Source organism: Hibiscus syriacus, unplaced genomic scaffold (assembly GCF_006381635.1).
Source record: "Hibiscus syriacus cultivar Baekdansim isolate YM2019G1 unplaced genomic scaffold, ASM638163v2 tig00117034_pilon, whole genome shotgun sequence".
In the NCBI taxonomy this organism is placed as follows: domain Eukaryota; kingdom Viridiplantae; phylum Streptophyta; class Magnoliopsida; order Malvales; family Malvaceae; genus Hibiscus; species Hibiscus syriacus.
In genome coordinates, this window is record NW_024063533.1 from 13,443,632 (window position 1) to 13,465,297 (window position 21,666).

The 21,666-nt window shown below is 34.0% G+C and overlaps 1 pseudogene; it reads left to right on the forward strand.

Annotated features, from left to right (window-relative positions):
• Nucleotides 1-16,490: 16,490 nt before the first annotated feature.
• LOC120196566 lies at nucleotides 16,491-17,131 on the forward strand (annotated as a pseudogene).
• The last annotated feature ends 4,535 nt before the right edge of the window (nucleotides 17,132-21,666 follow it).

Genomic DNA, 21,666 nt, shown 5'->3' on the forward strand with positions numbered 1-21,666 from the left:
CAAACAACCAATATCAACATACTTAAAAATTAAGGCAATCCAACGGTGAACGACAATAGATTAGAGCAAGGAAACCCAATTTTTCCCCTTTTTCGGAGATAAAAAGCATATTTTGGAGAAACAATCCTCAAATTTGAATTTAGAAGAACCAAACGAGTCATTCAATAAAATTTGAGCCTAAACGATCACCGTTGGCGATAGTGGTCGGCGATCGATAATCGACCAACAATGATGATGGGTGGCTAGCGATGATCCCCTGCATGTCTAGAAAGAAGATAGAGACTCTCTCTAAAGAGAAAAGAAAAGAAAGCAAATGAAAAGAGAAGTCATAAATTGGCTATTTATATCCTCCCAAAACGACGTAGTTTTGGGAGGATTATTCCATTTTTTTTTTCAAAATGGGTAAACTCATTCTGTGGTCCCCTACTTTTGATACGTAGTTCATTTTTGTCCATAACTTTACAATTTCATTTTAGTTTTTGATTTTAATTCTAATTTTATTTAATTTGATCCTCTAACTTATTTTTATTTATGACTTGCAGGTTATGTTTATTTAATTTTTGCCCTATTCTTGTTTTATTATCTATTTTAGTTTTTCTTATTATTTAATTTATATTTTATTTCTATTAATTTTTTTTCTCAGGTTCTTCTAATTGAAGCATCGATCTATAGTTCCAATTATTTAGTTTCAGTTTGGTTTTAATTTGCTTGATTTTATTTATTACAACTCTAATATATTTTATTCATTTTAATATTTTTATTGTTTTTTATTTAATTTTATTAAGAGTTCAATTTATATAATTATTTTGATCTAACTATTTATTTAATTGGTCATTATTTTTATTTATTTATTCTTGTTTTGCAGAGTTTAATCCCTCATTTTAATTTTGAAATTTATTTTTATCCTTTTTTTACTAACATAATTGTTTTTATCCCTTCTTATTTTAAGTTAAGTGAATTCTTTTGTTATATGTACTTATTTTATTTATTCATAATATTTTATATTCCCCTAACATATTTTTTCCTTTTTATTTTACAGGTAGAATTTTTCTATTTAATCTTAGGGGAAAATACGTCTATGAACCCTCTTTTTATGATTAAGATTACATCTTGGTCCTTTTCTATTTTTTTTTAATTTTATTTTTATTGGAATATATTCTATACTTGTTTTATTGTTTTATAGGTTCGAGATCCTTAACTTGGATTTTAATTCGCTTTGACCCTTCATTCCCTCGATTGTTTAATTTTTTATTTTGACTTACGATTTTAGGTTTGATTAATTCAATCTTTTATCTTGTATTGTTGTTTATTTATATTATTTTATTTTTTTACAAATATGTTTGTATTTAATTTTTTTCTAATCATTTTTTCAGGTTTAGAGAATGCATTCTTATTATTTATTTTAATCATATTATAATCTTCACTTTTTGTGTATAATATCCCATGTATGTATATTAATGAATTTTATTTTATTTTTAGGTACAAGCGAGATTTTTAGGGATCAATAATCAAATTAAAGTAAGAATTCATTTTTTTTTCATTTTTAAGACAATGCTATAATCATGTACCAAAATAGCGTTGTGGAGGTGTTCATCATTCCCCACACGTAATCGACTCCCGAAATTGTTTTCTCTGGTAAGCAGACTTCAATTTGTTATTTTAATTTTATTAAATTAACAAGTTTTTTGGGTGATCCAGTCACACCTTGAAAAGGATTGGAGGTGAATCATTTGAACAACAATTTAATACCATTCAAAGCGGGACTTTAAAGTGGATTCACCTCCCTGGTCTCGAATGACCGTTGCGACAGCTTGACTCTGTTGGAGACACAAAAAAGTCAGGCCAAAAATCGATTACTAGTTGTTTTCTTAGATGAAAGTTGTAAGTTTAGGTTTTAATTTATTTTTGATCCTTTTTATTTACCTTTGATTGTTTTATTTTTCAAATAAATAGTTGGACTAATTGTTTTCTAATGATTTCAATTTTTTTAAAAGAAAAACGACACTCATCTCAAGCTTTATACCTTAGCTCCAAACATTTTTTAAGTGGGAGTGAAAGCAACACCTTCATGAGAATTTATTTTCTGCATAGGTCTAGCAAGTAGCCTTCAGGGTTCATACACCTTATGTCTTTGTGAGAATTTTTTCTTCGTACAGGCATAGAGGAATGTATCCTCTCTAGTTTAACTCGGTCCACATGAGCCTATGATAGGTTTAAGATTGAGGGTCTGGCAGACCCAAGGGAGCACCAACAAGGAGAAATCGGGTCCCTTTTTTAGAACCAAATTGTGTTGCTGTGCAAAATTTTAGCCCTCGTCGAAGCCACATTCAAAACCTAGGATAATTAATCTATTTTCTTGCTGTAAATTTACTTCTCAAAGCATGCAAACTAGAAATATATATGGTTAGGATTTATTCAATAAAAAAGTATGCGGGATAAAAATCAGATTCGGGTAGGAACAAAAACAAGTGAGGTAGATATCATGTGGGGTAAAAAATTATTATTTTGATTTTAATTATTATTTTCCCCTTACTAACTTGTTTGTTCTTTTTTTCTTATCATTTGCATCATTACATAGAGGTGTTGATCCGAGAAGTATTTGTCAACTTCAAATAATTTTCATTAATAAACAAAGGGGTTGTGATGCAAGAGGTTAAAAAATGGAGGTACGACTATGGTCATAGAAGACTCGAAATGAGAAAAGGGATAGTCTGCAAGACGACTATGTGTTAGATTTGGTTGGTTACACTTCAATAATCCTCAAACATAACGATGTCCAAGAACTGTGGGACATCTGGGACAATTGGAAGAATGAGAAAAAACAAAAGTTTTATCACTATGGTGACATTACGTACTTACTTTAAGTCAAAATAGATGAGCTTTTGATTCGAGCCCTAGTTTAGTCTTGGAATCCAAGGTATAACCTTTTCACCTTCAACAAAGAAGATATGGTTCCCACAATAGAAGAATATACAACTCTGTTGCATTGTGAGAGAATTTGGATGGATTGAGTCCTTATCAAATTCATGAAAAGTTCACCTTTCAAAAGTGGATTCACAAATATTACAGGGGTGGATGAAAAATGGATAACTGATTGAGTCTAGCTAAAAGGTAGAGGAGAAGAAATTGCTTGGATTCACATCAAGAAACTGATAAAGAATCATCCTAATGAATGGAAGGTGATAGATCTCTTTGAACTTGAGATTTATGGCCTGATCATTTTCCCAAAAACTTTGGGATACATTAATGCAGTTGTGGTAGAGTTATTTGAATAGTTACCAAGAAAGGTGAATCGTGCTCCGACGATCCTAGCTGAGACTTTTCGATCACTAAACCACTGTCAAAGGGTAAGAGGAGGTCGCTTTATAGGATGCATGTAGTTGTTACAAGTCTGGATCCATAGCCATTTATGGAAGACTAATGAGATCTTTTATTGTTGGTTCAGTACGACATATTCACCTTTGGAGGAATTCCACACACAAAAATGACAAGAAGGCATTCCAAGATAAAGATGAACAAAGATGTTACTCATACTATAAAGAGAAATCTTCTACACTCCACTTTTATTCCTATTACAATATGGGGCAAGACAGTTTGTTTCGGTCATACACGAGCTTTGTAGGTTAGAGTTCATATACCATGAGAATAATTACAACAAGATCAAAGACATATCAGAGTTGTGGAAGAAGGTGTTCTAAGCCGATGTCGTAGTAGCCAAAGACATGCTTACTCCTGATTTTGTAGAATGGAGGAAGCTTTGGAAGAATAACAATATCTCAATACCTAATTGTGAGGACACTCGATCCATGAAATAACATATTAGATCTGTCTTATTTGAACTGGAGATATCAAAGAATGAATTTTAAGATGAGAGGAGAGAATATGAAGTGAAGCTGAGAAAGTTAGAAGATGAGAGGTTTTATTGAATGAAAAATACAGATACCCTAAAAGATCGAGCATACAAAGCAGAAAAGGACTAGAAGAAAGTCTGCGGTGAACTAGAGGATTTGAGAAAGGGGTACCAAGAGCAGGCCTAGAAAAATGCTAACGTGAAGAGATCATTAGAAATGGGGAAGGATGAAGCAATTAGTTTAAGGAGGAAAGTTGAAGAGCAATGTTACATAAATATATTGAAAGAACAATTAAAGACTTCCCAGAAGCAACTGTTAGATAGTTGGTATCAGAAGAAGTGGTTGAAGACCAGGGTAACTGATTTGGAGAAGTTCCTTTAAAGGTAGCAAAAGCGTGAAGCCATGAAGAAGTGCATAGTTGAGATGGAAGGCATCGTGGAAATATACAAGAAGTAAGAAAATGAGCTTCAGATAGTTCCCTATGATAGAGGAAACTAGTGGCATTTTGGATGGGAACAAGCTAAACATAATGAAAAAATGATAGATGTAGTCATCTTGGAGGTCCAGAGCAAGTACAAAAGACAATTTGTCACCTGTATGGTCTGGAAAGAGAAGATGGGGTAGTCAAATAGGATATATAACAGGTAATCGGTGAAGCGAGAAGACTTGTCAATCTACTGGAAGTAGTCTAGGGTTCAGAAGATCTAGCTCATATGTACCTCTAAAATGTTTTTGGTCTCATAATAACACTTTTGTCCCAGTGAAAGCTATTTGTTATGAAATGCATGTTTGAGATCAATACCTCACTTTTGCATTATAATTGATGAATTAATCATTTTACATACATTTATCATGAACATATTGTGAATGACTCATGAAAGATATTATTTTAGTAAGGTCCGGAGATCAAACCCAATAATGATGGTTCACATGAACAAGATAATATTACGAATAAAGCAAATAGAGATGCTTCAAGAATATTTGGCTATAACTCAATGAGAAATGAGTGATCAATTGAAGAGGTTCCAATATGATCAATGGGGCAGATCTCCAAGTTAATGAACATGATGTCTACACGGATCGATGGAAAGAATCCGATAAATGAGATCGTTATGCAAGTTAAAGAGAAAAATTGGGAGTAAGTCAGAATCCCAAATTAATAGGTAATGAGACATTGTTAAGTGTTCAAGAAATTGTTAAAGAGAAAAACATTCCAAGAAAAAAAATCAACATCAGTCCCAGAGAAAGATGTTGGAGTAATGAAAGACGATGGTGTAACTCACTCAAAGGAAAGAGACATTGAAAAAGATAAGATACCAGCCGAGAGGGTTAAGAGAAAGAAGGAAAAGATATAAATTGTCCAAATCTCGGGGTTGTATATTGTTATCCTATCTCTTCCAGAATCACCTTCTAACATCAATCCTGCTAAGGCCTAACAGTTATTTATGACAAGATTGGCATGGTGTCAAAAATTCCTATGAATACAATTATGGTATTTCATTCATACTACAGAGAATTGTGGGATCATAATGCAAAAGGTACGAAATTTAATCACAGAAGGATTACTATGCTTCAAAAATGGAAAATATGTGTTCCACAAAAGCTCAACATTAACTGAGGAACCTAAACATGTAGAAAAGAACAAGAACCAAACCTTTGCAAGCCAAACCTTTAATCCTCTACAACACGTCAATTTGGACTTGACGCTGTAAGATCAATCCTAAAAGTCTCATTTACTACAAGAAGACATTTTGTTAGATTCTCATAAGGACACTAATAACGGCATAGGAAAGATGGAATCTAGAGGTCCCCGATTCAATCTCATTAATTTGTCATACCACGAGGTTTATTCTAAATTGCTTGAAGCATAACTGATTGTACCAAAACATGTCAAGCCATCGCATCCCCCACATCCAAGGTAGTCTGATGAAAAGTCTCATTACAAATATCATGTTGGAATTCAAGGACACTCCATTGAGAAATGTATCAACTTCAAGTGTCAAGTCCAGAACCTTTTGGATCGCAGAGTTATAGAGTTTGAGATCAAGAGCCAGTCTTTCATGACTCATGCGTTGAAGATCAATCGCATGGTCTACATATTCAAATCAAGAAGCATGGAGGGACCAAAAGTGAGGGAAAATGACTCCCTGCCAACATCCACCAAGGAAAATATCCTAGACAAATGCAACCCTCAAAATGTTTCAAGTGCCTATTTCAGAATTGCTTCCAAATTTGATTAAGGGTAAATACTTCACTCCTAAACCTTCGAGAGTAATGAGTAGCCTGCCTGCCTACAGCTATGATCCAAACAACAATTGTGACTTTCAAATGGGGCATCTAGTCACCCTACTGGAAAGTGTATATCACTCATGGATGAAATAGAAAAGCTCATTGCTAGGAAAGATGTAATACCCCAAAAATTTGATTAATGACTAAAATGTAAATTTTAATAGTTTAATGGCCAAAGTAAAAAATTAAAAAGTTCATAGACTAAAGAGGTAATTTCCCCAAAAAATTATACTATAAATAAATAGTTCATATTTAAGAATAGATTCTTTATGGAATTCAAATTTCGATCCAGAATTGGCGTAAAAAGCTATTAAGTGATAAAGTTCAGTAAAGTATTCGAATAATCGGATCAAATTGGAATTTCACAAAAGTTTGAAGGGTGATAAAAAAGGTTTAAAAGTTCATGCAAGTGATTTATTGTAAATGATATCTCTCTAACAATTGATAACTATTTTTCAAATGCATAACATTTTTGGAAAACTTTATGCCCATGTACTTAATTTCAATAATTGGTATTGCATAAAGTATTTTAGACTTCATATATTGACTTTCATGTGTTACTAACATATTTGTTACTCTTTGTTGAAATTCAATTTTATTTAAGTGTCAAGCTTTTAAAGTCAAATTTTGTTTGGAATGCAATTTTTGAGGGGGAGCTTTGATTTTTCAAATGCTTTTAATGTCAAATTTTATCACTTACTCTCCAAAGTTATTTTAGAACTTTAAAGTTGAATTATTTTTATATAACAAAAAGGGGGAGAATTATGGTTTGAAAAATTCAATTTCTTAATGAAAAAAGGGAGCTGAATATTTTCATTTATTTTCCAACAATTGGTATCTTTTTCATTAAATATTTTATTAAGGTGGAGTTTTTCCAAAACAATTTTTCAAATGTTTTGTTATATCAAAAAGGGGGGGGGGATTGTTGAACTATATTTTGATATAACAATTAAGGAAAAATGGTTTTTGGACTTGAATTGAATTTGTTCAAAGTTTTTAAAAATAATTCAAAGTCCATTTCACTTGGAATTGAGAACAAAATACGCTTTTGGACAAGCAGTGCCGATACTATTCTTATAGTATCGATACCGCATGAACATTATCGATATTGTTCATATGGTACCGATACCAAAGGTAAGGGAAGTATCAATACTCACAAGGTAGTATCGATACTACTAGCATTGCTCAAATTTCATAATGCAAGAATGGTACCGATACCCAAAGGGGTACCGATAATACTTTGTATAGTAGTATCGATATCATAGGTATAGTATCAATACCATCAGGCCCCAACGACTAGTAACGACTAGTTGATTTAAAAATAAACATAGGTAGTATTGATACTCCCTTTAGGAGTATCGATACTCTATGTTCTAGGCAGTTTTATTTTGCAGAGATTTCATCCCCAAAAGGCTAGAAATCATCCCCAACAGCTAGAACGACCACAACTTCATTCCAACATTTAAATACAAGTTCAAGACACTTGAAGAAGAGTTAGAACACTTATCCAAGCAATCAAACACAAGAGAAGAATTTTTTATTCTTATTTTCTATTCTCTTGTACATATTTGTTCTTGTGAACTAAATGTTGTAAATATCTTCCTTTTTAAAGGTTTTATTGTTTACTTCTTTTTACCTTTTGTAAAAAGGGATTGGTTCTATCTTAGCTAAGTGAAAAGATAGGGAGTGTAAATGTTATCTCTTGATCCTTGAAAAAGAAAGAACAAATTAGTGAATTTATTAGAAAATCCTTAGTGAAGAGCTAAGGTAGTGGATGTAGACTTGGTTGATAAGTCGAACCATTATAAATCCTTCTATCAATTTTCTCTATTTTTTACTCTCCTTAGTCTCAAATAAATTTATTGTCAATTCACCCCATTGCAACTTTTTCAGTTGTCAATGCGAGCTTCCGCAAATCCCAACAGTATAACATGACCACAAATTAAATATACAATAAATATTTTATAATGATTTAAGTCATTTTTTATATTTTATATTTTCATCTTTATAATTGATTGTATTTAAATTTTTAAAAATAAATAATACATCAATAAAATTACAATTAAAATTATCAAAATAAAAGTTTAATAGAAAAATATACAAAGACTCCTTCATTGTACCAAGCAAAAAATAAAAAAATAAAAACTTATTTTCCATCTAATTAATTATCTTCTCAACCAAACACACCAATGAAAAAAACTTTAGTCCTTCCACATTTCTACCATTTCAATTATCCATCCTTTCAATTTTCTTTCTTTTTTACCAAACATATTCTAATTAAAAGTTTTGGTGTTTAAATGGCGTGTTCAAAAATACTTGACCCGATTGACTCGACTTGTTGACCTGTCGATATGAACCCTTATGTAACACCCCAATTTAGGGGCTAAATTTTAGAAATTAAAAAGTGCTGAATTTAATTGGTATTTTGGAAGAAATTGAGGATTAAATTGTAAAATTTCAAAGTTGGCAGGCCATTTTAGGAAGTTCAAAAAATTCAATGACCAAGTCCTGAATTTGACCATTTTTCTTATATGTTGAATTTATAAACTCATTTCCACGTTCAGTTTCCAGAAATTGCTCCCATTTTCTCTTCTCCTTTGACCCTCCTTTGAGCTCCGATCTACTCACCCTCTGGCCACCGTTCGACAAACTGAAACCACCATCGTGTTCGTTGTCGACCAATGAACAAAACCCCTCAAACTTTTCATTATGAATCGACGTCGTTTGTCGTAAATCTTAATCGAAAGTATCGTCGGTTTTTACTCTATTTTCGTTGGTTTTCTGTCGATTCACGTCGATCCGACCATCTATTTTCAACACCTCCCGCATCATCGTGTTCCTTGCATCGTTCTGAGTCCATCGGTGTCCTCTATGTCTCCGTCGTTGCCGACGCCGGCGCGTGGAGGGGTGAGAAAGTTAAAGTTTTTGATGTTTCAGAATCGAGCTCTCCACCGTTCAAAATTATGAACCGAGCTTGGTAAGTGTATCAAAATGCTTTAAAATAATTTTTAAGAATTTTTGGGAATTTTTTGGAGATCGGGACAATGTTCACGTGCCCCCATGCGCCGCCCCTATGCGTGGGGGAGCTTCAGAAACTGTTGGGGTAGTTTGACCCAGTTTTGACCTGACCCGACTGCCCGACTCGACTGCCCGACCCGACCGGTTGACCGACCATTGACCGCGTTGACCTTTGACAGCCGTTGACCAGAACTTTGACCGTCGTTGACAGGCCGTTGACTTTTTCCGGGTACACCTATCCTTACTTTTTTCGACGTCCTGAGTCTGTATTTTGGGTCCGTTTCTCCAAATTTGAACCCGGAATTATTGGAAGTTGAATTAAAGATCGAGGGTGTTCGAATGGAATTTACTTGGTCGATCAATATGGCATGGAAATCAAGGTAATACTTTACTACCTCTTTGCATGCTTTATGGAACATGTTGATAATGGGTAAATGCATGGATGTATATAATTGGTCTATTATGCCTGTTTGATTATGGATGGACTCGAACTGAATACGATTTAAATGATAAATTGGTTTAGACTCTATTGAATTATATAAAGGAATTGGAAGACTGGTAAGAAATGATGTTTAATACAGCGAATAATATGAAGAGAAAATGATCTTAGATTTATTACATTAATTTTGTTAAAAGGTTTAATACCAAAATCACCTGATTAAGGAATTACGAAAATGCCCTTGTGATGTAAAATAGTCTGAGTTGACTCTGAATGAGGAAATACTGAGAATTCGTACCTGACCCGATAAATTATTGATTTATTTGTTAAGATCCTACGTTGGTACAGAAAATTCCTGATAAACCGCTCAGAACATTTGAGAAGGCAATTGATCCGAAAATTTCTGAGTTATGAGTAATTACCTGAAGAATAAATTATAGAGGGTGATCTTTTGTCAGAAATGTTCGAAAGGATTGAAATAGATGATAAGTTTGAATTAACTGATAAGATCGAACATAAACAAAAGATTGAAATATTATGGATTAGTAAAATGGCGAAAATACCTTGGAATGCAAATGACCCAGGAATATTACTAAGCTCAGGAATGATTAAATACCCTAGAAGGGCAATGAATTGATAAGTCGACAAATATTAGTTCTGGAAGTAGTTCAGCTCAAGTTGTTCGATAATCTGATCGATCGACATAGATGGTAAATGTTATGAGTCTTCGTTCTCCCTTATCAGCTCAAATCACTCTGGTAATATCTGAAAAACAAGTAATTCATATGTAAACGATTCTGAAAAACTTTTTGAATATCTGTGTCTCTGAAAACTGTCCGAATACTAAATGATCCTGATAAGTTACGTTCTGAATAACCGATGATCTCATCAACTAATAAACTCTTCCGATAGTCATTCTAATTTCTGTCATTCTATCGGTACACTAAAGATCTCTATTTCTCTGTCTGACAAGATTATTCAGTACCTCCGAACCATATCTATAACCTTTAGTGTGTTCCCTGATCATATGAATGCTTTATATGATTTTTGTTCTGATTTCTATTCTAAATTTTTTTCTGATTTATACTCTGAATTATATTCTGATTTCTGATATCTACGTTTACTGACGAAAAATGTTTTATTCGGGGTACTCTAGGATCTGGTATGAAGACTCTGGCAGGTTTAGAAGCTGCAGTTAATACGGACCTAAGGTGACCCTTGGGTAGGCTCTGTGGCCCCGAGAATTTTCTTGGGTAGGCTCGCAGGCCCCAAGGTACTCCCTTAGGTTGTACAGTTCTGGGGAACTGCACATGGCATTCGGTTGGAAGACGATTCAGAGTTTTTAAATTTAAAACTCCTATGATGTTTTAACGACTGTGATCTGTACTATTTTTAATAAAAAATAAATGTTTTAGATGATTTGCGGGAACACACTAGATAACCTATTCTGATCTCCTGAACCTAGATATCCATAATATTTCCATCTGAACTGAATACTATCTGTTAGTACCTGAGATATCAATGAGACCTCAGCTCAGCCTACAAATCCGTAGATATCTGAACCAATAAGGAAATATATGTTTATCTGTATCTGCACGTTCTTCAGCATCATCTGGTAGTTCTGTATTACTGAGCTTTCCAAAGCTCACTCTGTTACTCACATTTTTAGGTTAAAATAATCCTACCAGTGCATCCGTTGACATCAGTAAGGGAGTTATTCCGACGTTGTTTGTAGAGTATGGTATATGTGATTAGGGGGCATGTAATTGTATTTTGATTTATATATGAGTCTGAAAACATGTTTTATTTCTGCATACTGATAAATCATTTTATGAGTTACATTTTTTAAGAAAGGTTTTAAATTTTCTTCTATTTTTACGGTGGGTCACTTCGGTGGCCCTAATGTGAAACTCCAGATCGGATCCGGTTACCCACATCGGTCTGAGGGAGTTACATTTAGCAGTATCAGAGCTTTGGTTTGAGTCAAAATTTTCATGATAGACCGGCCGGTCGAATGTCAAAAGGTGTCTGATCAGTACATGCCCCTAAATTACAATCGTACCTCTCTGAGCCGAAACTCCAAGGTTGAGTCCCTATCTCTAATGGTAAACCTAAGTTTTCTATCCATTAGGACTCTACCATTACATAAAGGAATATCAGTAACGTCTGTCTAAATTATGTAAAGTATTTCACGAGCCATGTGATAGTTACTCATTTGAGAAATTCTGAACCAAGTACAGAAATGAAACTGGGATATGTTATTGCTCTATGGGCCTATTTTCATAACCAAGGTTGAATTGATTCCACAAGGATAAATCTGTTCTGACTCTTTTATTAGAATTAGAGAGAGATGTGATGAAAATGTATACTCAGCTGGTTAAGGATTAATAGTGTATTGGAACTCCAGTAAAAGATACGAAAAGATATGAAAGAACTGTTAGAAGTTTCATATTTTTAATTATGTGACATTAATGAATTTCGAGGACGAAATTCTTTTAAGGAGGGGAGAATTGTAACACCCCAATTTTGGGGCTAACTTTTAGAAATTTAAAAGTGGTGAATTTAATTGGTATTTTAGAAGAAATTGAGGATTAAATTGTAAAATTTCAAAGTTGGCATGCTATTTTAAGAAGTTCAAAAAATTCAGTGACCTAGTCCTGAATTTGGCGATTTTTCTTATATGTTGAATTTATAAACTCATTTCCACGATCAGTTTCCAGTTATTGCTCCCATTTTCTCTTCTCCTTTGACCCTCTTTTGAGCTCCGATCTACTCACCATCCGGCCACCGTTCGATGAACTGAAACCACCATCGTGTTCGTTGTCGACTGATGAAAAAACCCCTCAAACCTTTCGTTATGAATCAGCGTCGTTTGTCGTATATCTAAATCGGAAGTATCATCGGTTTTTACTCAATTTTAGTTGGTTTTTCGTCGATCCGACCTCCGTTTTCGACACCTCCCGCATCATCGTAATCCTTTCATCGTTCCGAGTCTACCGTTGTCTTCCGTGTCTCCGTCGTCGCCAGCGCGTGGAGGGGTGAAAAAGTCAAAGTTTTCAATGTTTCGGAATCGAGCTCTCCGCCGTTCAAAATTGTGAACCAAGCTTGGTAAGTGTATCAAAATACTTTAAAATAATTTTTAATAATTTTTCAGAGACCAGAACACTGTTCACGTGCCCCCACGTGCCGCTCCTACGCGTGGGGGAGCTTCAAAAACTGTTGGGGCAGTTTGACCCAGTTTGACCTGACCCGACCGGTTCGACCCGACCCGACTGCCTGACCCGACCAGTTGACCGACCGTTGACCACCGTTGACTAGAACTTTGACCGACGTTGACAGGCCGTTGACTTTTTCTGGGTACACCTATCGTTACGTTTTTTGACGTCCTGAGTCTATTTTTGAGGTTTGTTTCACCAAATTCGAACCAAGAGTAATTGGAAGTTGAATTAAAGATCAAGGGCGTTCGAATGTAATTTACATGGTCGATCAGTATGGCATGAAAATCGAGGTAATACTTTACTACCTCTTTGCATGCTTTATGGAACATGTTGATAATGGGTAAATGCATGGATGTATATAATTGGTCTATTATGACTGTTTGATTATGGATGGACTCGAACTGAATATGGTTTAAGTGATAAATTGGTTTAGACTATTGAATTATATAAAGGAATTGGAAGACTGGTAAGAAATGATGTTTAATACAGTGAATAATATGAAGAGAAAATGATCTTAGATTTATTAAATTCTCATTGATTTCGTTAAAAGGTTAATACCAAAATCACCTGATTAAGGAATTACGAAAATTCCCTTATGATGTAAAATAGTATGAGTTGACTCTGAATGAGGAAATACTCTGAGAATTCGTACCAGACCCAATAAATTATTGATTTATTTGTTAAGATCCTACATTGGTACAGAAAATTCCTGATAAACCGTTCGGAACATTTGAGAAGGCAATTGATATGAAAATTTCTGAGTTATGAGTAATTACCTGAAGAATAAATTATAGAGGGTCCTCTTTTGTCAGAAATGTTCGAAAGGATTGAAATAGATGATAAGTTTGAATTAAGTGATAATATCGGATAGAAACAAAAAATTGAAATATTATGAATTAGTAAAATGACCAAAATACCTTGGAATGAAATGACCCAGGAATATTACTAAACTCAGGAATGATTGAATACTCTAGAAGGGCAATGAATTGATCAATCGACAAGTATCAGTTCTGGAAGTAGATCAACTCGAGTTGTTCCATAATCCGATCAATTGTCATATATGGTAAATGTCATGAATCTTCGTTCTCCCTTATTAACTCAAATCACTCTGGTCATATATGAAAAACAAGTAATTCATATGTAAACGATTCTGAAAAACTTTCTGAATACTAGTGTCTCCGAAAACTATCCGAATACTAAATGATACTGATAAGTCACATTCTGAATAACCGGTGATCTCTTCAGCTAATAAACTCTTCCGATAGTGATTCTAATTTATGTCATTCTAACGGTACACTAAATATCTCTGTTTCTCTGTCCGATAAGATTATTCAGTACCTCTGAACCATATCTGTAACCTCTAGTGTGTTCCCTGATCATATAAATGCTTTATGTGATTTCTGTTCTGATTTCTGTTCTAAATTTTGTTCTGATTTATGCTCTAAATTTTGTTCTGATTTCTTATATCTACGTTTACTGACGGAAAATGTTTTATTCGGGGTACTCTGGGATCTTGTATTTGGCAGGTTCAAGCGCTGCGGTTAATTCCTTTTATAGGTTTTGCACTGACTGGTAATTCCTTACGGACCTAAGGTGACCCTTGGGTAGGCTCCGTGTCCCTGAGAATTTTCTTGGGTAGGCTCTCATGCCCCAAGGAACTCCCTTAGGTTTTGCAGTTCTGGGGAACTGCACATGGTGTTCGGTTGGAGGACGATTCAGAGTTTTTAAATTAAAAACTCTTATATGTTTTAATGATTGTGATATGTACTGTTTTTTAATAAAAAAAAAATAAATGTTTTAGATTATTTCAGGAACACACTAGATAACTTATTCTGATCTCCTGAACCTATACATCCATAATATTTCCATCTGAACTGAATACTATCTGTTAGTACCTGAGATATCAATGAGACCTCAGCTCAACCTAAAAATTCGTAGATATCTAAACCATTAAGGAAATATATGTTTATCTGTATCTGCACATTCTTCAGCATCATATGGTAGTTCTGTATTACTGAGCTTTCCAAAGCTCACTCTGTTACTCACATTTTTAGGTTAAAAGAATCGTACTAGTGCATATGTCGACATCAGTAAGGGAGTTCTTCCGGCGTTGTTTGCAGAGTATGGTACATGTGATTAGGGGGCATGTAATTGTATTTTGATTTATATTTGAGTCTGAAAACCTGTTTTATTTCTACATACTGATAAATCAATTTATAAGTTACATGTTTTAAGAAAAGTTTTAAATTTTCCGCTATTTTTACGGTGGGTCGCTTCGGTGGCCCTAATGTGACACTCCAAATTGGATCGGGTTACTCGCATCAGTCTGAGGAGGTTACACCTTAAAAATCAGGTAGCTCTCTAAAAAGAATTAATTGAATGTACTGAGTACCTGACCCATGATTTTTTTGAGTAGTTGAGTCGGATTGTTTTTTATAATCGAGTACTTGACCCGACCCATTAGTTTCAATATATATATATATATATATATATATATATATATATATATATATATATATATATATATATATATTAGTTTTAATTGTAAAATTATATTTTTATTTTAGGTTCTTTATTATTTTTTCCTTTAAACTAAATTTAAATCTCTAAATTGTTTTAGGTTTCTATTATCTAATTTAAGTTTTAAATTTTTAAAAATATTTTTATTAATTTTTCAATATGAGATTCGAAAGAAAAAATCTGAATCGATATTTATATTTATATTTTTTCTTTTAAAAATAAACTTATATATATATATATATCCTTAAAACTGACTTCAAATCATTAATTTTTGTGTATGAATTATGCATTATGAACTTTTTAATTTTATGTGTTCCTATATGATTTTAAAAAATAGATTTTAAAAAATATGTTAACTGGATACCCAATACCCAATTAGCGGGTACTCGGTAGTCACGGGTCGGGACATAAATCAATAAACGTTCTATCTGAAGAAATGAGTACCCAACATTTTGGGTCTCGAAAGTTCAAATATCCATTTATGAACACCCCTACGTTTAAATGAACAATGTTTCAATCAATTAACATGTTTAACTGAAATTAAATTTATTGTTTGGTATAGTGAAGAATTCATAAGTACAAAGTTTTTTTTTTAAATTCTACTTAGGGAAGGGGAACAAGAATTTTAATCTTATATAGTATTGAACTCACAATCTAAAATAATAAAAAGGTGTCAACTAAAAGTTTTTAACTACTTACTCTATAGATTATTGACTCATAAATAATTGAATAGTAATATTGGTAATACGATGTAAAATTTTATATAGAAAACATTCATAATTGAATTTTGCCCGTGAATTATATTTTATATCTCCTTTTTTTTTGTTCTTTAAATAATTGAACGTTCAAGACCACCCGTTCAAGAGTATGGAAAAGCAGGAAGAAGTATATTTATTCGTTGCCTTATTTCCAACTAGTACAAAAACTCAGTAGCTCTCAATCATAGAAGATACAGTCATTACGTTGTTTTAGTTTACTCGTAGTTTCTTCACCATATTATTTTTTATTTCCCTCCATATTCTCAAAGCTTCGTCCTGATTAACCTGGACTGATTCGGGTTGCACGACTGACTTTAGTAAATGAGTCTCACAGTAGTGACTTTTTTATACAGAAATACTTGAACTCTAGACTTGCTTAAACGACATCAGGGCATTTATGGATTTGAAGTACATTAAGCAATCGTTGAGGAAGAATAGATCAAACCGTGGAAAAAGGCCGTGGACATTCGTGGAAAGCAAGGTGAATGATGATAAGAAAAGCTTGAAGAAGGGTAAAGCTTATAGGCATCCAACTTATCGTGGAGTGAGGATGCGAAGTTGGGGGAAATGGGTATCTGAAATACGTGAGCCGAGGAAGACATCAAGGATTTGGCTAGGAACTTTCCCTACAGCAGAAATGGCAGCTCGAGCCCATGATGTTGCCTCGTTAGCCATTAAAGGTTCATCGGCTTACCTGAATTTTCCTGACTCAGCTCATGAGCTTCCAGGCCTGCTACTTCTTCCCGTAGAGACATTCAAGAAGATGCTAATAAAGCAGCCTACGCCATGATGGATGAAGCAGAAAGCTTCCGAGTGAAGACGGAGGAACCGAGTCAAAATGTGACTCAGTCCCCGAGCTCCACCTCAATGTCGTTGGAAACTCAAGGCTTCCCGTTTTCAGAATTGGTGGATAGTGATCACAGTATGTGGGTTGACCTGCCTGATCTCTTCGTGGAAGCAAATTCAAGCCATCGATTCGGTTGCACTTCGTGGTGGCAACAAGCTGGAATTGACATCGAGTTCCAGTTCGATAAGTAGTTCATCATTGTGGGATGTTAAGAGGTGGGGTTATTCATATCTTTCTTGTTTCACCAACTTTACCGGTATAAACACCTTAATCTTTATCTCTAAATCCCCAGAAACATGCGTCTATTAAGTTCTGTATGATAATCTGAAGATTTACTTTTGTTCAAGTACACCTTCTATGTCTAGACAATTATTTAACAATATATATATATATATATATATATATATATATATATATATATATAACTTTAATGATTATTAGGTCAAATTATAACTTTAGTGTTTATCCTATTTCTCTATTTTTCTTTAACAGTTGTTAGTCTCTTTTTTTCTTTTTCTTTGTGATCGGTGATGGCACTAACCTTAGTGTTTGTCGCCAACAACCAATATTCATTGTTTTCCTTTGCTCTATTATAGTGTATCTTTATTTTTTTTTCTTGTTTTATATTTTTAATAAATTTGCCTTTGTGGCACACTTTCTCTGCCTTTATAACATGTTCTTTCTGTCTTTATGACTCATTTTCAGTCATATAACCATTATTTTCGTTTATCATTTTTTTCAATGTTAGATTTGAGATCTTCCCTTCTTTGGACCATCGGATTGGATTTGGATGTGCGATTTGCATTCGTGGATAGTATTTTTCACGTCGTTTGATTCTGATTTGCGGTTTATTGGTATTCTTTCAATAGCTTTATCCCCTTTTGTGATTTGTTAGCTGATGCGATCAGATCTGTTCATATCTACCTTTTGTTCGAGTTTACTTGGTTAGATTTTTCTTATTGCCTTTGCTAGTAATCAAACTCCGATACAAACTGTGGAAGACTACTTGGTAAAGTGAGTTTTAAAGAGTACAAGATTGGCTTACTTGCCTCTCATTGTGTTACTTTCTTGGAGTGACTTGTGAGGTTTCTTGCTTTGTTGAATTTTCTTTTTTTTCTTTTTATTTTACTTTAAAATTTTCTTTTGAGTGTTATGTTTTCAGGATGGGCGACAATAACAACAAAACACTTACGGCTATCTTAGCCGCACTTGCACGACTAATGACTCAAGTTGAATTTGATGAACTTAACAATATCGTGAGAGGATGACAAGAACCACAACTAGATCTACCAAATCATAATCCAAAACCAAACAATGCTGAACTTTTGGTACCCAGGAGAGAACAACCACATTTCCAAGCACCCGAACTCGTTGCAAAACCAAAGTTCATGATCCCGTCTTTCAAAGGAGACAACGATCCAGATAGGTAAATCGATTGGGAAGGAAAAGTTGATCTCATGTTCGTATACCATGACTACCCCCAAGCTAAACAAGTTCCCCTCATCACTATGCAATTCGAAGGACATGCTCGAACTTGGTGGATGCAAACAAGGAAAATGATCCAAAACTTCCAAATTCCAACAATCACTTCTTGGACCGACCTCAAACAAAGCATGAGGAAGCGATTCCTACCAACACATTATACACGAGAAGTTAAACTACGACTACACCGACTCTGACAAGGTAGAAGTTCAGTTGAAGACTACTACAAGGAGATGCAGTCCTTACTCAATAGGGCCAACATAACCGAAAAAGAAGAGGTCACCGTGTCAAGATTCGTCGTCGGCTTGAACTCAAACATCACTGATCTTCTTGACCTCCATGAGTACGAAAACCTTAAAGATACACTAAAGAAAACAATGATAATCAAAGCACAAATCCAAAGGAGATTCTGATTCAGAGAACATTACCAAGGTACTTCATTCTCTTACCAAGGTAATCCTTAAAATCCTTCCTCGTCTTCTCTCCATGTTTTTTTGAAAAAGCCAAGAGATGACAAACCTGACAAGGAGAAAGAACGACCAGCAAATAATGTCACACTTCAAGCGTCTAAAGATCAAATGATAATTTTTGAGAAGGTAGTGATACATGCATCAGAGTCCATAATACATGCTTCTTTGGACTAATGTTTCTACTCGAACCTATTAGAAGAACAAAGTCTCGAAGATTCGAAGCATATCTATTTGGTAAGAATAATGTGAATGAATCATTAAATGATTCTAATGTTTCTCCTTTTAATTTTTTAGATTCGAGGTTTAATCTTTTTGAAGAAAGGGAGGATGATACATGCATCACAAGGATTACATTAAAGGAAGAAGTAATAACTCTTCCAAATGATCCACTCGTCCAAGCCTTGGAAAAGAAGACCATAACAACATCAGACTTGCGATGACTTTTTGAATGGGATATTTATCTTATTTTGTCTACATAGCTTCTGGAGATACAACTTTCTATCTCTTATGTTTCCAACGATTCCTGAATCGCATCAATCCAATATCGGGAACTCAAGATGCGTTCATTTTAGTGAAGACAGCGCATGCAGAAATTGCTATACGAGATTAATACGTCATTTTGTAAATATTACGAATTTCAATATTTATATTGATTATTTGTAATATAATTTAATATAGGATGATGCATTATCTTTTAGGATTAGATTTATTATTTTATTATGAATTAAGGCTGAGTTAAAACATTAATTTTAGTTATTATTATTTTATTAGGAATTAGAGTCGGAACATGTTTAGTTTGTTATTATTTTATTCATTAGTTATTTAGGACCTTTAGAAGTCAACCCCTATATAAAGGAGACTTCATTCACCTTTGTAAATCAAATTTCTTTGATTAATAATACAACGAGAGTTCGTTTTTGCAAGTGCTGATTGCTTTGTGCCTTCGAAGCTTCTTCTCCGGGAGTTCTTTCAAGTTCTTGTGAAGGAGATTAATCTTCACACTCCAATTTGCCTTTTCATCGCGACTAAGAGGGTTGGTTAGAGCCATATTATCGTGTTTACCTTTTCATTGCAACTAGGAGGGCTCGATAGGACACTTATCCATCTATTTTCAACAAATCCATCCTCATCTTTACCGTTCACCTTAATAAGGGAGATCTTTTGATTTCTTTGTTATCATACTTTATTTTCAATTTCTTTATCTTTTCTTTATCTTGTTTTAATCTTGTTTCTTACCTTGTTTCCAGTAACTTAAAGAAACCCTAAAGAATCTTAGTTGCTGCCACCATATTCCCTTATTCATCCCCTTTTATTTTTCATCGAGTCTAGAGCTTTCTAGGTTTGATTCTTTAACAAAAGCAACGTTCATCAACTCGCCACCGCTTCCCTATCAATTGGTATCAGACTTGGGCCAATTCTTGGACAGAAGCAAGCAATCTTGCTTGTTCTTGCACATAAAACCGTCAAGGTGCCCCAACGGAGCTAGTTCGCAAAAGATTCATCGTTTCAAGTCACAAAATATTAATAAATTGCAAACAAAAAATTTAGGGTTGATATTCTCCAAATATCATATTCATTCTAAGAGTAATCTCCAGTCCAAGTTTTACCCCAATCAGAGTTTATTAGAGCCTTCAAATACATCATTCAAGTTTCAAATACAAGAGGAATTTCGTGGTGAAAATTTCTAGATTGCAGCATCATATATTCAAGATCATTCACACAACAAATAAGAATTTGTGGAGATCAAGAACGCCTTCAAACAAAGCGATCACGAAAAATAGATTTTTTGAGAACTCACAGTTCAACAGAGTCGGTTCTAAAATTTTACAGGTTGTTTCTTTACGCATCTAAATACATTCAAGAATTTTTCCAAAACTTTTGGACACCGGTAACCCCCTCAAAAATGTTGAACAAGTTGATCCAGCGTTTTCTAGGTTTTCTGGTTTGGTTCCTTTTTTCTTTGACTCTTAGTGTTTTAGGTTCTTTTGTTTTTCCTTTTTATTGTTATTTTGTGTTATCTAACACATTATATTCCTTGTGTTAGTAGGAATAAAGAGTTTGCATACTTCTTCCTTCTTTGCATTGTCGTTCTCTTGGAGTCTAACCTTTGTTTGGCCTCTTAGAGCTTTTAAGTTTTTCTTATCACCTTTCCTAGTAATCAAACTCTGATACGAACTGTGGAAGACTACTTGGTAAAGTGAGTTTTAAAGAGTACAAGATTGGCTTACTTGCCTCTCGTTGTGTTACTTTCTTGGAGTGAATTGTGAGGTTTCTTGCTTTGTTGAAGTTTCTTTCTTTTATTTTTTATTTTACTTAATTTTTTTGAGTGTTATGATTTCAAGATGGACGAAAATAACAATAAGACACTTATGGCTATCTTAGCCGCACTTGCTCGACTCATGGCTTGAAAGATTTGATTAAACCATGAGAGAACGACAAGAACCACAACTATAACTACCAAACCAGACTCCAAGACCAAAAATGTTAAACTTTTGGTACCCAGGCAAGAACAACCACGTTTCTAAGCACTCGAACTCTTTGCAAAACCAAAGTTCACGATCCCGTCTGATCGCTTGTAAATGTATATGCTAAGGCAAGAAAATCTATGCAATTATACACAATCGATGCAAGTAATATAGCAGTAAGTGAGTATCATCTCCACAGGGATTGGATTAGAAATATATTTTCACCACAACTAGTACTAATGCCACAAACTAAATCCTACTATGTATTTGAACTAAGAACTAATACGAATAAACTAAGAAGAATGATTT